Source organism: Ammospiza nelsoni, chromosome 9, assembly GCF_027579445.1.
Source record: "Ammospiza nelsoni isolate bAmmNel1 chromosome 9, bAmmNel1.pri, whole genome shotgun sequence".
NCBI lineage: Eukaryota > Metazoa > Chordata > Aves > Passeriformes > Passerellidae > Ammospiza > Ammospiza nelsoni.
Genome location: NC_080641.1, coordinates 10,439,625 through 10,453,543, shown reverse-complemented (window position 1 = coordinate 10,453,543; position 13,919 = coordinate 10,439,625). Strand labels below are relative to the sequence as shown.

The following is a 13,919-nucleotide window of genomic DNA, read 5'->3' as shown; positions in this document are numbered from 1 at the left end:
ATGGATCCCCATCAGCAGGGGGTGGATCTCTGCATCCCCTGTGTGTAGTGGGATAGAATATATGAAAATAAAGATAGTGTAGAAAGTAATCTTACCCCTGAGGAGTTTCAGCTGGGTTAATTATCAAAGATTAGGAGCGGGCCTGGCTTTAACAGGCCACAGCTGTAACCAATGAGAAGTGCTTTAAGAGAGTGGGGTGGCTGGGTGAGAAGGGAGCTGGAGTCAGTTGGCTGTTTTGTGAAGAAGAAAGAGTCAGTGCTCTGAGGAGATGCTTATGAGAAACATCAAGAAGGTATGAAACTTTTGTGATAAGGAGACACCAATTGTGGATGCCCTTGTGCTGCAGGTGAATCTCTGCATCCCCTATTACTCTTCATGGGCTGTGGGTGGATCTCTGCATCCCCCATGGTTCCCCATAAAGGGGCACAGCTGCTTTCACCCTGGTCTCACCATGGCTGCAGAGGAATCTCAGCTCCAGCACCTGGAGCCCCTTCTGCACTGACCTTGGTGTCTCCATGCTGTTTCCCTCACATGGTCTCACCTTTTCCTCTTGGAAAATTACAGCTGCCCCCATCTTTGTTTTTATTTTCTTCTTAAATCTGATATTACAGAGGTGTTACCAACACCTGTCTAGTTGGCCTTGGCCAGCAGCATGTCCATGTCTGCTAGACACGGTGGAAGCTTCCAGCAGCTTCTCACAGAAGCCACCTCTGTGACTCCTCTGCTACCAGGCTGTGCCAAACCAACCCAACAGTATACAGCAGAAATAATTTAGGTGCTTTCCTGTGAGTTTTCCTAATTTTTGAATTCATCTAGCTGATTAATAGTCAAGGTATCATTTTTAGTCATGCTATCATCATTCATGTTGTGTGAAGCTTACATTTCTGAGTGTTCAATATAAGGTGACTTCAACAAAGTCTCACAGTTATTTTAATACTGACAGGATAATCAGTGTAATTGTGATTTATTAGGATAGTTCACTGTTCACTGCATTTTAATAACCTTTTTTAATCAGAATCAGGAATTGGGCTAACATCCTTTCTAAGGGATGTTACTTAAGGGTATGAGCTGAGGAACGGTATGGGTTAGAGTCATATCTGCTTTAGTTTGGGTTACAGTCAGAGAATAATGTTGAATTATTTGAACTGAGCAACTGGCACACCATTAGAAAATATGCTCTGGATTTATGCATCTGGGACCTAATTTCTCTCAAAAGTTTCCAAAGTGATTCATTTTGCTGGATTTATTAGCTACTATTGTGATTTTAACAATAGATTTTTTTCAGTGCTCATATTCTCTTTGAGGCATCCTGCTGCTGTTTATGAACAATATTAAATTTCCACTGAGACAGTGCTTAGCTCACCCTGTGCTATTTTTCTGAGTACATGTAAATTAAAGCTCCTGTTATGGACCAATTAACAACAGTGCTCAACCATCAGAGGATTTGTTTGGTATCCAAGGTAAAGGAAATTTACCTTGAGAGCTGCCCTGAGTGGTTTTTGTCTGTATTTTCTGAACTGCGCTGTACTAGAGCAGCCTGTGGCACTGGTGTAATGCACCCAATCCCAACCCGTTTTCCATGCAGACACCTGGGATTGTCAGGACAATGTGCAGAAAGACCAACACAGACCTGTCGTAGTCATATTTTCTGGAAAAAATATCTTTGTCCCAGGATTCTTCTCCTGGAAAGCTGAGAAACCTCAGAGAAAGAAATAAACAATAATTATGTGATGGCTTCTCCTGTGCTTTGCTGCTTTGGAATGAGTTTGGACATTGTTTACTAATAGGTGGTTGTTTGATTTGTTTCATGTGAATTGTTTTTGACTTAATGACCAATCATGGTCAGGCTGTGTCAGGACTCTGGAAAGAGTCACAAGATTCATTATTATCTTTTTAGCTTTCTGTAAGTATCCTTTCTGTATTCTTTAGTATAGTATAGTATTCTTTAATATAATATAGCATCATAAAATAATAAATTAGCCTTCTGAGAACACAGAGTCAGATGCATCATTCCTTCCTTCATCTGGGAACCCTACAAATACAAGAGAGACCCTGGGGCAAAGGAGAGGAAAGTGGAAAGGCAGAGTTTTCCAAACACCCATTTCAAGGCATAAAGATTCTCTTCTTGAGACTTCTGGTGCAGGAGCCAGAGGTGAAGGAGGCACCTGCCGAGGTCTGGTTTTTATAATGTGAGTTCCCTGATGGTTCTGGCTTCTTGCATGCACCTCTTTGCCATCCAAAATATTGCTGGATGTTTATGGACAGGAGCTGCAGCAGTGTTTGGACCACTGAGAGCTATTTTCTTGGCATGAAAAGAACTGAGTTGTCCTAAATTAATTATCTTCTTTGTTCCTAGGTGCACTAAACCCTGCATTATTGCCCCAATCCTTCTGTCCAGGTCATCTATATCCGAGGCCAAATTATACACATTTAGATAGGAAGCAGCAGAATGGATTATTTCCCTTTAGGCTCTGTTTCAAGAAGGGTTTGTCTGACATATTTACTTGTAGAAATGCTGTCAAGATGTTTTGAACACTGACTCAGAATTTTCTGGCATACCAAACTGCAATAGCAGATAACTTCTTAGCTCATTATCAGTAACAATTATACATTTAAGATTCTCATTGAAGATCTGTTTTTCTGATTAATTTGATTATGATATTTTAAAATCTTGTATCTATACTGGTGATATTTTATAAGACAATCCTAAATATAGTCTGGCAATTCTTTTTGCCTATCTCAGTCTTTTTATCATTCCTTTCCAGTGGCTGTTTGTGAAATGAGCTCTCATTGATGAAATCCTGGCAGACTGAAACACTCTACAAGCAGAACATCACTGTTTTATGGTTGGAGAAGGTCAGTGAAAAGCAGTACATGCCTGGGTGTGCAAGTGAGCAAGAACTACATTAAACAGACTTCCAATGTGTTTCAAGTAGTGCTAGAAGCATTTGAAAAGTGATATGTGGAAGATATAAAAGTGCAAATAGATGTATTCCAAATAATTAAATAAAATAATTGAATAAAATTAAATAAGCTTCCAAAAGCCCTACATCACAGCTGTGCTAGGAGAGCAGATCTCTTGGTAGTGTTGCTGCCATTCAGTTTGGGTTGTTGCTCACTTTCACAGTTTTGTCCCAGAACATTGTTTCTAAACCAACATGTCAATCTGATGGCATTGTAGATAGCATTTGAATCATCCACTGGAAGCTGAGAAGCTGCCTTTGCTTCTTTCTTTTTTTGTGTCCCTTGCTAGTGCATCCTGCACACAGAAATAACCGCACAGGCCCCATCACTGCTGAACTTCTGAGGTGTCAGTGCCAAATGTACAACAGCCATTTTAAAGTGAGGAGGGGACAAATAAAGGGCAGATATGCTGGGACAAGTGAAGTGAAGAAATCATAGGACTGAATGTGAGTTATCAAGCAAGGTATCACTACACTGAAATCACACTCTGGTGAGCTCATAGAATCTCAGAAACAGAGAATCAGAGAACCCCTGAATGGTTTGGGCTGGAAGGGGCCTTAAAGCTCATTCCATCCCACCCCTGCCATGGGCAGAGACACCTTCCACTGTCCCAGCCTGCTCCAAGCCCCATCCAGCCTGGCCTTGGACACTGCCAGGGATCCAGGGGCAGCCAAAGCTTCTCTGGGCACCCTGTGCCAGGGCCTGCCCATCCTCACAGGGAAGGATTCCCTCCCAGTATCTAACCTAAATATATCCTCCTTCAGCTTCAAGATATTGGAAAGGGAGATGAAGTTTGAAATCTGAAAAATGAGGATTTAGAGACATTTCCATTTCAGTAACGTGTAGAAATATAGTTCAAGTGCTGTTTAGAACTGTCCTATAAAATAAATTGTGATAATATAGAGGTCCAGTTTTATGTAATATTTTGATGATTTTTTTTATATTTAGAATGTCTCACCATATCTTCAAGGGAGAAAAATTTTGCATGAGTATTTACAGTATGAGCATCCACTGACTTGTAAGACAGAAAAATTATACTGGCTCACTATTACAAAAAAAAAGTGCTTTGAAAAGCTGAACTTGTGAGACGCAGGCAAGAAAAAGACCAGTAGCACATTCTCCACTCTCTTTTGATTTCCATTTATTTTTACCTACTTAAATCTATGCATCTTTTTATAAATGATTTATTGCTTTATATTCTTCTAGTGAAAATTATATTAACCAAAACTCATTTGTCCTTACATTGTTTAATTTTCAAATTTCAAGTGGTTATTATTACTTCATTCCAATTTTTAAATGCTGATTTGAAACATGGAAGAAAATTCGTGTGGTTTTCTCCAGAAATAGCAAAGGTCACTATTGGCAGCTTGGTTTATCTGTCTGGCCAGCTAGACAGTTACAATGACAAAGTTAATTCAAAAAGCATCAATTTATTGATATTGTCACAATTAATGTTCTGCTTATTTGAACTTTACATTTTTATTGCACTGGCACATTGATGCAATGAGCTCATTTTAATTTGCAGGATCAAGGCCTTTAAGACACTCTAAGAAGAAAACTGTTCAAGTACATTGAATCACAAATCTGCAATGTTTAAAGCAGCCCTGTTAGTGCTAGTGACAAGAATGCCACCAATTTGTGGTAAGTTATGGATTTCCTCTCTGCAGCAAGCAGCAGGTATGACATTCCAAGAACAGGTATCAATAATAAGCTTTTTGAATCCCAGAGTGTTGTTGTGTTGGATTTAGGTGTCCAGGTTTCTTGGGTTTTGTGTTGCTGAAATGGCTCCTTAGGTATTAGAGAGTCTTCTTCTCAGCCTCATGACTGAAGAAGTTGTTGAGATTCGTCAGTTTTGCTTTTCAAGGTTGTTTATTTTTTCTTATCTGTTACATTCTTTCTCTGACCTATTGAGATTTGTCCACAGGTTTGTTCATGGCACACTGTCTGCCCTTGGGGCAGTGTTAACTTTTCATAGTAAAAACTATGTGTACTTTATTTACTATAGTTTTCTAATACCTGTCACTTATGGTAGACAATCTGTCTCTATTCTATAAACCAATCAGTGTCACCATCACAGCAGAAGATGCAGGACATGCAAGACAAGAAGAAGGGCAGGACATACACAGACCACTCCATTTTGCCTCTTGAACCCTCATTCTAAATCCCCAAAATTCTACTTTTTAACCTTGTGACAAATTAACTATCATTCTTGTAGGGGGATAAAATATAAGAAAATAAAGATAGTGTAGGAAGTAGTCTTACCCCTTAGGAGTTTCAGCTGGGTCAATTATCAAAGATTAGGAGCAGGTCTGGCTTTAACAGGCCACAGCTGTGACCAATGAGAAGAAGAGTGCTATAAAAGAGTGGGGTGGGTGAGACGGGAGCTGGGGTCAGTTGGCTGCTTTGTGAAGAAAGAGTCAGTGCTCTGAGGAGCTGCTCATGGGAAACACCAGGAAGGTATGGAATTCTTGTGGTAAGGAGACAGCAGTATGGAACCCCTGTGATAAGATAACAATGCATTCTGCTCAAACTCTTGTGGCTTGTAAATCTTTGCACGAAGCTGGTAATTGTTTTTTCCATGGGCTAAAATCAAAGGCACAGATGTTTGTGACTCTGTACCAAGGTCTCTGAGCCCCCTGCCAGGGTCTCAAATCCTCCAGGGCAGCCAGAGCAATGTCCTGGGTTCCAGCACAGGTTCTGGTGGTGGTGTCTCTGTTAGAGGAGATCAGGGGCTGCCCTGTGCTGCTCACAGACAATTCCAGCTTGTTTCAGACAGCTTCAAATGCACAACAGAGCAACCCCTGGATACAGCTTAGTCCCATTAGAAAACTTAAGGAATGTTGAAGAAAGGGCAAAATGCTGCACAGGGAGTGACAAAAAGAGAATTCAGGGAAAAGTAGACAATAACAGAGAAACAAACAAAAAGTAAGATTGAGGAAAAATCACCCCAAATAAGCAGTTACTGAAGCATTTAGCGAAAATATCTTTCCCTCCCCTCCTGCAGACTTCAGAGAGGGGAATCTTTCCTGCTCCCTCTGCAGCCTGTTTTCTGTGTTTTTGCTGAATGTCTTGGTTTCTTTGGTGAGGCAAAAAGTGATGCAGAATGCTGGAATCAGCTTGTAAAGTTTCTTTACTGCCATACTTTGTGAGCTCATTTTCCTCCACTAATCCTTAGTTCTTACTGGCTTCAGCATGAGTCTCTGGGCTGCAGACTTGGAGATGTGCACTCATGGCACTCAGGGGATTTGCAGTTCTCCAGAAAGAGCTGGATATGGCAACTCCACAAGGCCCCAGAAATTGTTCTGTCTTGCACGGCTGTATTTACATCCTGTGTGCCCTGCAGCAGGACAAAAAACCAAGGCAGAGACTGATGGCAAGGAAGTTCCACCTTAATATGAGGGAGAACTTTTTTCCTGTGCCGTGACTGAGCACTGGAACAGATTAACTAGAGAGGGTGTGGAGCCTCTCTCACTGGAGATATTCCAGAGCTGTCTGGACATCATCCTGTGCCATGGGCTCTGGGATGGCTGGAGCAGGGAGGTGGCACCAGATGAGCCACTGTCCCTTCCAGTGCCAGGACAAGAGGACAAAGTCTTAAGCTGCTCATGGGGAGGTTTAGGCTGGGCATTAGGAGGAATTTCTTCACAGAAAGAGTGACTGGGCATTGGAATAGGCTGCCCAGGGAGCTGGTGGAGTCACCTGTGGTAATTTCAGGGTCCCCCATTGCAGGAAGGAAATGAATCTGACTCCAGGTTCTTAGAAGGCTATTTTATTATTTTATGTACTTATATTAAAATAATGCTGTACTAAAGAATAGAGAGAGGAGACTTACAGAAGGCTTAAGAAGTTACTAATGAAAAACTCGTGATTCTCCAGAGTCCTGACACAGCCTGGCTGTGACTGGTCTTTAAGTTAAAGCAATTCACATGTTGGATAAACAATCTCCAACCACATTCCAAAGCAGCAAAACACAGGAGAGAAAAATGAGATAATATTGTTTTTCCTTTTCTCCTGAGGCTTCTCAGCTTCCCAGAAGAAATCCTGGCGAAGGGATATTTCCAGAAAATATGACAGTGACAGTCACCATCTCACCAGATGTGTTTAAGAGAAAACTGGATGTGGCATCAGTGCCATGGTCTGGTTGCCAAGATGTCTTAGGTCATAGGTTGGGCTCAGTGATCCCCAAGATCTTTCCCAGCTTGGTTGATTCTGTGATTTTGTGATCTCTTACTTGATGGCCAAGATTTCCTTCTTACAGAGCTCTTGATCTTTATTTGTTCCATGTTCAGCATAATATGTTTAGAGACTGGAAGGAAATCTGTGTACTATAATTCTGCTGCCTGTTTTACATTGATACAGTAAATTTAACTCTCTGTGAACACAATTACTGATAATAACTCCATTTCCTGGCACAGAGCTGCATCTCCATCCCAGAGGCACTGTAAAATATACCCTTGAATTGGGCCTGGCAATTTCATTGGCTGCTGGTCAATATTTTCTTCTGAAAGAATTTTCCAACAAGACTTTTCACAGGTGGATATACTAAGTATATTCATTTATCTTGTATGTAATAAATAAACCATGTGTATTATAGTGTAGTATAGTATAATATAGTGTACTATATTATAATATAGTATATATTGTATATTTTGTATATTGTATACATTATATTGTATATATTATATTGTAAATATTTATATTATACTAATTATATAATATGATAGATTACATTATATTATAGATAATATTATATATTATATTCTATGTAATATATATTTCAAACCTTATATATATTTAAAATTTTATTTTATATTTTATACTTTTCATTATAATATGATATAATATTATATTTTATATATTATATATTATATTATTTTTTTTTTATTTTCACTCTATCATCCACATCTATTACACTAGGTAACTGAGGTATGACCAAGGTAATTTTGAAGTGAGCATTAGTAAACAAAATGGCAAGAAGTTAAACTTTTTAAAAGATTTTAAAACAACCATTCCCAAAAATGTTGATCTAAGCATTTCACCCATAGATGTGTTTGTTATTGAAAAGCATTGTCAAAATCAAGCCTTATCATGTTGAGAAAAAAAATGTGCCTGAGGAACATCAGCAGGGAGCAAAGAGTATTAGTCACTCTTGAAAGGTAAAAAAAATAAATAAATGTATAGAACCTAAGGCAAACAGTGACCTTAAAAAGGCAGAAATGGCAAATCTTTGCATGAAAATTTTCATGCTCTTGTTGCTTTTTGGTGACAACTACTCAAAGAAAGTTGGTGAAAAGTGAATTTCTGGAGCAGGGCTGTGAGTAGCAGTGAATTTGTGTGTGTGAATGTGGAGATTTTAGCTATCGGAGCCATCATAATGTGTAACTGAGGAAAAAAATTATTCTTTTTACAAGATGAAAAAGTTAATTAGAGGTGAACATGTGAAATGCATGAATTCCTATTACTGCATCAGCTGCTTTTTCAAGCTGAAAGTTTTAATCTCTTCTTCCAATTAGGGCATTGCAATGCCTTCTTTGACTGGATTTTCATCCTGAATTCCACGTTCCTGAAGCTCTTTTTAAATGGCAGTGCTTAGGAAAACTGTTATTGAGAATTGGAGAAAACACTTTATTTGAAAATTAGGTTTTGTAATGCTGTGAAAGGGATCATAATACAATTAAACAATCAGAAAGTCTTTTGCTTGTTTTTCTTTTTTCTGTGAGTGAAACAAAAGGCTCTCACAAAACACTGAACTGATTGTCAGAGGTTTTTTTTCTTAAACATCTTGGAACTGTGCACTTTGCTTCATTTACTATCATTTCAAGGATAAAACCTTATATAAAGCATAAATAAACAAATATAAAAATTTGTGCAGAAAATACTCCTTGGAAACCCCTCTGAAGATAAAATAGATCTTAGTTTCATGCTAGGTTATTGAGACATGTTACAGGATTCAATAGAGAAGGATCCCTCTCCTAAAGAATAATTTGGAATTATCTACCAAATGGCTCAACTAAAGTTGATGATTTTCAGGAAGATCTTAAACTAAAGAGATGTTTAAAAGGAAGCTGCACCTGTATTGGAAAATTATTTATAAATGGTGATGGCAATTTAATCCCTATTAAATTTTACCACATGTATTCTCCGTATTTATAATTCTCTTTTTTCCTGTTCATATTTGCATAAATGTTGTTTTACTTTCATTCTGAAGTAAATTCTAGAAAATCTTTTTGAATTGGCCAAAAAAGATAGTTATAGATATGCTATATATATATTTAGTCATATAGATTTAGTAATATATATTTTAATTACATATATCTTATACATATATCTAGTTATATCTATTTAGTTATATATATCTCCCTATTTATAATTTTCTTTTTTTCCTGTTTATATTTGCATTCATGTAATTTTCCTTTCATTCTAAAGTAAATTCTAGGAAATCTTTTTGAATAGGCAAAAAAGATATTTTAGTTCTATATATATATTTAGTTATATGTATCTAGTTATATATAGATATGTAGTTTTATATATATATATATATATATACATAGTTATATATATGTGTATTTGTATATATACAACTGAATTGGCCTGAATTGGTTTTATCTAATTGTTGCGACATCAAAAACATTTTTGCAGGCTTTTAAACACAAACTACAATGAATTCACATAATAGCTTGATCTTTTCAAATCTTTTGTTCCTGATTAGTGACAGTAAAACCATATAATTGTAAATATTTAATTCTGATCTTTTGGGAAGTTATTTATGAGACAATGACAGTGGTAGGTTTCTGAAGTTGCCCTTACTTCCCAAAACACTAGAAAGATATCATTTACATTATACCTGCTTTATAAATGCCTTTACAGGCAATACACGCCTTGAATAAGGAAATTCTAATCATTACTTATTTCATCTATCCTGATGATATAATAATGTTTTACATTTTAATCCCAGAATATAGCACAGAGATAGAAATTACATAATTCGGTTTAAATGTATTTTGTAGTGGAAAAGCTGGTGGTGGGGTTCCAAATCCCCAAAGACACTTTTTCATTTGATCATCTACATTGGAAGTCAAAAATTACGACAGTGACAGAGAGGAGCACCAACTCTAGAGTACTAATTAAAATGTACCAGCTCAATGGATCTTAGTTCATCTTCACATGGAACCTCATTAAGGCAAAATGATCTGTACAAATTAGTCTTTCCAAATAGAACCACTGGCAATTTTTAATGAGGTTTCCATGTAAAGCATCATCTGTCAAATTGCAAAACTAAACCAATCAAAGACATACCATGCTAGATTATGTCTCATGTCTATTTGTTTAATTGGGAGATTGGGTCATCTCTTTAATGCAATCTTGTGTTAGACATGTGACTTCAGAATTTAGTGACCTGCTTGCATCAATGTCAATATTTGGATGTTTAAAGAACAGTATATTTAAATTAGTATTTATAACTGTTAGCAGAATGGACTTTAATTTATGTTCTGTTCACATTCTAGGCAACTAATGTATTTCGAACTGTATTGTTAACAAAGCAGAATAATAAATCTAAAAAAACCCTAAAAAATACAATTAGGAATAAATAAAGCTAAAAATAACTGGAAGATGCAAAGGCTGTCAGGTGCCAAATAAAAAGAACAAGAGTTTAACACATTCTGTTGTAGTTTTTAAGGTAAAATGAGGAAAGAATTCGTACCTTAAAACATTATTCTGGTTTTAAATAGTGGAATAAGAGATAGAGGGTCTTAATTCCACTTTACAGCTCCCCTCCTGCCCCACCTATCCCATTCAGAGTGCAGCCTATCAGGGAAAACAAAGGGTGCACTGAATTTTTCCTGTAGATATTCAGAGAAAAACCCTCATTTTTCTTTTAATACAGGAAATTTCTTATAAGTCAAAAATAATGAAATGTGTTAGCAATTATATAAATTAGAGGAAAAGGTTACAATGACTGTTGGTGTCTTGATAGAGCAATCTGGAAAGGACCTTGGGAGATTTTCTAATCCTTCTCTGTTTCAATCTGTATCATGCAGACCTAAAGGACTCCTGACAGATATTTTGAAGTCAGTTACAAGAGTTATTTACTAGGATAGAAAGGATGTTTACAACAGGCAAAGAAATATTGGTGCATCTTGACTTTAACTGTTTTGAAGTTATGTGGAACTGGTGGGCTTTATCTGAGATAATAAAAAATAGTTTGAACAGCAATTCAATACTTTGAAGAGAGTTCTGTGGAGAGCAGTAAGAATAATTACAACCACAAGAAATGTGTTTTAAGAAGGAAGACTTAGGCCTGAGTAGCTTTACAGAGATCATGTGAAGTAGGTAAAATGCTGATAAAACATCTGCTAGAAATAGGCAAAATACCCATCTCCACATTGGATAGTACCAGAATCAGAGCCCTTAAACTGGATTAAGAAATTAAGAGATTTGGACTTTGGAGAAAGCATTCTGGTGGGAAGGATGGGTGGATTTTGGAGCAGATTGGAACACTTAGAGGAAAGTGTTGATGTCTTTAAGGTTGTCTCATGAGGCAGAATTTTTATTGGAGCTCTTGGTAGTCTTTCTGGCTCTGCCTGTTGGAGTTTCTAATGAAATTCCAGTCCAACACCAGCCCTTGGCAGCTTTCTGTGTATCATCAAATAATATATTCTGACATACACACCTGTGGAGTTTGCACAACCAAACTGCACTCCGGGTTCTCAGGTGTCTTCTGGAAGGAAAAATATATTCTGTGACAACTCAGGCCCCCCAGCCTTGGAAGAACGACACAGGCTCCATAAATAGCTCTGTGACATGATCCAGAGCAATATGAAGTAATGGTAAAATCTGCAATTTAATCTGTAGCTATGTTTACTCTGGCAATCAAACAGCTTGTTTGTGCCTAATGAGGATTTTATTTTAGAACAATAAATTATTGCTGGTTCTGGCCAAATTACTTGATTCATTGCAGTAACAACAGTGCACTTTCTATAAATCATGGACAATTTTTTGACCTTTGTAAAAGTCATTTGTCTTCTTACCTTATTAAAGCAATTTTGACAAAAATATACTTTTGTTTTTTATTTCTACAACTAGCCCATCTGTTGTCACACTTAATATTTCTTATATTAACTTTAATGTATCACCTCCCACATACCATTTCTGCAAGGTACAAATTGTCCTCCCTGATATTTTTAAGGCTTTTTTTTTAAACTAGTAGTCTTTCAATCATTTTTTAAGTCATCACTCTTTCGGTTCTGATTCCTTCTCTAAGTTTATATAGAGACCAAAAATTTTCTTTCCTGTGTTTAATTGTAAGAGTGTTCTCAAAGTAGTCTCACAGATTTTAAAAGGAGTCAGGGTCCTCCAAAACCCAACTCAGTTTTACTTATAAAAAAAGAACTCAGTTTTCTTTATAAGCAAGGTATTAAGCTCACTATTGCTATTTGACGTAATCTTATAACACACATATATCCCAATTTAATTGCAGAGATGTTTGATTTAGATGGCAGCCTTTCAGTTTGAAGTAGGAATAGAAGATCAGTTTAAAATTTGACAAAAGACAATATAAAGCAAGACCAGGAGCTAGAGTTACAAGGGTAAATTACCTAATTTGTTTTCAGTTAAAAATTTAGTAGTAGGAACCCTACTGAATAAAATACACAGTAGAAAGTGATCCTTTCCTCCAATTCACTGACAGATTATTGTATCCCGGTAATGTTAAAGTATAATTTTAATATATAATATGTAGTTTTTTAATTTTTCATGTTTATAAAACATTTATTTATAGTTCTGCCTGCCCATTTATCTCAAATCAATATCATGGACAAAAAAAAAAAAAAGGTTTTTCTATACAAGAAAAGAGAAAAAGTATTTATGTGTGACCAAATAATTTATTACACAGCAGGATACAAACTCAGGGATTTTTACTTCCAGCCTGCTTTAATCTTTGGGTTAACTTCATTTTAGTATAATAACGTAATTCCCTGGAAAATGGAAAATTTAACAGAGTCCGTACAATCTTCTAAGTGATTAATTTGAACTATATTCAAAATTCAGTACGTAACAAAAATAAGAACTTAAAATTGCCCTCATAAAGGCTCTGAAAAAAGAATAGAATTGTCTACAATGAGTACATAAACAAGTTCAGCAACTCCTAATAGGTATTGTAAATGCCTAAATCTACACCCTGATTAAGTACAGAGACACAAACTGAATAACTTCAAAGAAATATTTAAGTGTTCAGAATTCTTTAGAAGTGGTATCATCTTTAATTACAGCTTTCATTAAAGCACAATTGCTGGTGTGATGTGTTCAGAGCTTCAGTTCCCTGCAGGCCTGAGATTGGGTATAAACCCTGAGATTTGAACTTTAACTTTGGCTTCTTTCTCCTTCCTTCATTCACACAAGGCACATTGTTTGCTGGCTTCCAGGTTATTTTTTAATCTCTTTCTACCAGTGAAAATAACCAGTTAGCATGCTCAGTTTTTCCTTTTTATCTCTTCTTTTGGACTTCCCATTGCAATGAGCTGTTCCACCCCTGAGCTCAGGTGAGACCCCACCTGCAGAGCTGCCCCAGCACAGGGAGGAGCTGGAGCTGCTGCAGAGAGCCCAGGGCAGGCACCAGGATGGGCAGAGGGATGGAGCAGCTCTGCTGGCAGGGAAGGCTGGGAGAGCTGGGGTTGTGCAGCCTGGAGAGGAGGAGCTCTGGGGTGAGCTCAGTGTGACCTTGCAGTGCCTGAAGGTGTGGTGGTGCTTGCAGGGGTCCCAGGATGAGGGAAAAGATGAGAACCTTCACTCCACGTTTCAGAAGGCTTATTTATTATTTTATGACATACTATATAAAAGAAAATTATATATTAAAACTATACTAAAAGAATAGAAGAAAAGATTTCATCAGAAGGCTAGCAAGGAAAAAGAAGGGAATGGGATGATAATAAGATCTTGTGACTGACCAGAGAGTCCGA

General features: G+C 37.1%; 1 long non-coding RNA gene across 3 annotated transcripts; it reads left to right on the top strand.

Annotated features, from left to right (window-relative positions):
- Window positions 1-222: 222 nt before the first annotated feature.
- On the top strand, window positions 223-11,803 carry LOC132077210 (uncharacterized). Of its 3 annotated transcripts, none has more exons than XR_009419020.1 (6): window positions 246-292; window positions 2,766-2,856; window positions 3,254-3,410; window positions 4,490-4,641; window positions 7,380-7,497; window positions 11,677-11,803. It is a non-coding gene; the product is annotated as an uncharacterized LOC132077210 (long non-coding RNA). The 3 variants fall into 3 exon arrangements; XR_009419019.1 differs by lacking the exon at window positions 11,677-11,803 and adding an exon at window positions 8,478-8,655; XR_009419018.1 differs by lacking the exons at window positions 3,254-3,410; window positions 11,677-11,803 and adding an exon at window positions 8,478-8,655 and having other exon boundaries at window positions 223-292.
- The last annotated feature ends 2,116 nt before the right edge of the window (window positions 11,804-13,919 follow it).